The sequence below is a fragment of the Sciurus carolinensis genome, chromosome 8 (genome assembly GCF_902686445.1).
Source record: "Sciurus carolinensis chromosome 8, mSciCar1.2, whole genome shotgun sequence".
Taxonomy (NCBI): Eukaryota; Metazoa; Chordata; class Mammalia; order Rodentia; family Sciuridae; genus Sciurus; species Sciurus carolinensis.
This window is the reverse complement of record NC_062220.1, coordinates 24,515,356-24,519,087: the sequence shown is the minus strand read 5'-3', so window position 1 is coordinate 24,519,087 and position 3,732 is coordinate 24,515,356. Positions and strand designations below refer to the sequence as shown.

The following is a 3,732-nucleotide window of genomic DNA, read 5'->3' as shown; positions in this document are numbered from 1 at the left end:
TCAGAGAACAAGTCAGTCATCATGAACAAGGTGTGGAAATATGGATGTTAAAGACATTATCAATGAGGGCTTGGAAGGAAATGAGGAACATGTTATTGGAAACTGAAAATAAGGAAATCCTTGTTATATGATGGCAGAAAGCTGGGCAGAGCTGTGTTCTGTACTCATGTGGAGAACAGAATTTGGAAGTGATGTAATTGGCCACTTAGATGAGGTTTCCAATCTTCTTGCTGTTTCTAGGAAAGTGCAAGAGGAAAGAAATCAATTGAGGGAAGACTTTTTAAACAAAGAGGAACGAGAACTTGGGTTATTTGGGAATTTCTTAACCTATCCACACTGCACAAATGCTAAAATGGAGAAATCCACTCTCAGGAAAGTGTTCCAGAGAAAAATCAAAAGGTGTGGCTGGACAACCTTTTGCGAACACCTCAGAAAGATCAAAAAGTTGGAGTACTTCATCCACAGAAAGCATTTTAAAGAGTACATGAGCCAGGCATGGTGGTACATGCCTGTAATCCAAGCAGCTCAGGAGGCAGATGCAGGAGGATGGGAAGTTCAAAGCCAGCCTCAGCAATGTAGGGAGGCCCTAAGCAATTAAGCAAGACCCTATTTTTAAATAAAAATATAAAAAGGACTGGGGATGTGGCTCAGTGTTTCAGCGCCCCTGGGTTCAATCCCCAGTACCATAATAAAATAATAAAATAAAGAGTATGTAATTCGAAAACAACAACAAAAAAAAGAGTATGTGATTCATACATAAGTCCTCTCAGCCATTTCATCAAACATTAAATGTGGAGGAAAGATCAAGGAAGGACCTGTGAATCAGCCTCTTGCCTGATAGAGTGAATCCCCATGACAGTAGGTTTTTGAGAATATTATTCTAGCAGAAATACGGCCAGCTTGGACTGAAAAGGAGAGAGAGGATGAAATGTAAGAAGGTTAGTGGATTCCAAAAATTCACTGGTAAGAAACAGGCTGATAAAACTACTCAGCTACAAATACTAACTACATTTCAAGAAATAGGAAAGATAACTCAGAGGACTGAGCTTTAAGTCCCAAGAGTGGAGCCTTGAACTACAGATTATTCCCAAGTCTGAAAACTGAATTTTGTTCACTTGTGTTGATTTTGAAATTGTGTGTGACCAGTGATTCCTCAGTTCCTTCCATTTTCTCCCCATCTTCAGTGGAGTGTGGAGTGTGTCTCCATATTTTGGGCACGGATAACTTGTTTTCTAGCTTCAAACATCCACATGTGGAAAGGAATTTTTCTCCTAGATGAACTAGACCTACAGTTTCACCCATATTTAATATAGATGATGCTATTTTTTTTTATTTCTGAGCTGATAATGCTTAGATGACATGTGGACTTTAGCTGGTGTGGTATTAGTTGAGTTTTTTGGGACCTGGGAAATGAGTATCTTGCAGATGGGTCAGAAGTGAATCTTTGGTGGCCAGAGGGTGAACCAAATTTGTTATGTAAAAAAAAGAAATCTAGCACAAGTGCCAAAGGATACCAATAGACACTTTTTTTTTTTCCATTTTTGAAAGCCAGAACGTTTATTGGGTGGCTAATTGTTGAAACTGTCAAGAGGAGTTGGATGCTGCAACAGCTGCCCTCTTGGGTTTAGGAGTTGGTCCTTCACGGAATCCATGCCTGAATCTGCCGTATACAATTTTTAGGTGCCTCATTAGATCAGTCCCAGTGGTGTTTCATCTTTTAGCCTTGGCCCTCCGGTTATACTTTCTCTTGCGCTTGGCAGGGTAGCCACATTTGCCACAGGTCGACTTCTGAAGGTGGTAGACCTTAGAGTCACAATGGTGGCACAACATGTGCATCTTATTACGACACTTTCCAAATGATGACGTTTCCTTCATCATCCCACTTCTGTCACAGAGACAAAGAACCCAATAGGCACTTTTTTTTTAAATATTTTTTTTAGTTGTCAATGGATCTTCTATTTTATTTTATTTATTTATTTATTTATTTATTTATTTATTTATTTATTTATACACAGTGCTGAGGATTAAACCCAAGGACTCACACATGCCAGGCAAGCACTCTACCAGTGAGCCACATCTCCAGCCCCAAAGGCACTTTTTGACCTGCAGCATTTAATACCATTTCTGGTCTCCTTTATAGTTTTTTTAGACCCATATATTTCTTTTTTTTCTTCTTTCTCTTGGTACTTCTCAGTCTTTATGGCAATTCCTTCCTCTACCTGTCCCTTACAGGTTCAGAACAGTTCAGAATTCAGTCCTGCTCCTTCTCTTCTCAATGAAGTACCATGTCTTTGGATAATCCAATCTATTCCCTCAATATCCATATATACCTCTACCCAAGCTTGGATCTTCATCCCAGACCACTCTCCTGACCCCTGATCCATTTAATCATCTGCTTTTAGGACTTCCCCATGTGGATGTTCCACCAGACATTGCAAACTCATCCTTTAACCACTCCCCACTCCCCACCCACACATCCAGCTTCTGCCTTTCTCTCCTGCCTCCCTCCTCCTATACTACTCCCACTCACCCTGGCACCCACCGTTCTCACTTCCTTGCTGAGCAAAGCCAGCATCCCCTCGCAACTGCTGCTCTGTTTAGCATGCCCTTCTTTCCATTCTTCCTGGCTGAAAGCTGATGGTCCCTCAGGACTCATTCAAGGAACAGCCACTTTGGGGGAATGTTCCCTCCTCTTGAGATTTCAACCTGGCTTCCTCTACTCTATGCCCTTAGCAGCCTCACTATTTCCATTCACTAATATGTGCAACCAACAAAAGCATTATTTGGGCACCTATGGTCCTCCTGGCACCATGCAGGGCTCAGGGGTACAAAGGAGAACAGGATTCTGTCTCCATCATCACATAGAAGTTTAGAGAAGAAAACAAGGACTCGCAATGACACTTTGGTATTGCAACTCAAGGAAGGTTGGGATGGGAAGGGGTGTAAAAGATGGAAGTTGAGGCAGTGATCTATGAAGCTGGAGAAAGAAAGATGCTTTGGGGAACCTCAGGATTCCTCTAGGAGCTGGGGTTGCAGCTCAGTGGTAGAGCACTTGCTTAGCATGTGTGAGGCACTGGATTTGATCCTCAGCACTACATAAAAATATAAATAAGTAAAATAAAAAGACATTGTGTCCATTTACAACTAAAAAAATTTTTTTTAAATTCCTCTAGAATTTAGAATGAGGTTGTAGAGGGATGAAACAGGGAACTGGTTGGCAGGTGCCTGAGCAAACAGAGCTGGGCTAAGGAGGTGAGAGTGAATCTTGGAAAGCCTCTGGAGGCATTGAAAGGGAGCCACTGTGGTTGTCCTTAGGAAACGGATTGGAGTGGGGCAAGGGGGGAAGAGATAGAAGTTACAGTCACCAGGTGAGAGATAATGACTGGTGGTGGGGATGATGAGATGCTGGGGAAAACGTAGTTGTTAGATATTAGAAGAGAGGCAGAACTTGTGGCTGATACCGAGGGAACTGACGTATTTGTTTCTGTCACTGATCTATCTTGTTCGACTTGGCATCTACAGCAGTTAGGAAAATGCCTGCTACCTACTAGGCGCTTGGCAAATATTTCCTGAATTCCATTTTTTTTTCATCGTGGCTGCATTTTCCAGAACAAAAAATCAACATAACTAATCTAACCAGACAAAATTTGAAAATGAGATTGTACGGGGAAAGCCCAGGTTTGGTAGCTGTACTTGGGAAATTACCAGAAGGGCTGTGGCTCTACTATTCTC

General features: G+C 41.8%; 1 pseudogene; it reads right to left on the bottom strand.

Moving 5' to 3' along the window:
• Positions 1–1,584: 1,584 nt before the first annotated feature.
• LOC124991811 (60S ribosomal protein L37-like) lies at positions 1,585–1,878 on the bottom strand (annotated as a pseudogene).
• Positions 1,879–3,732: the final 1,854 nt, after the last annotated feature.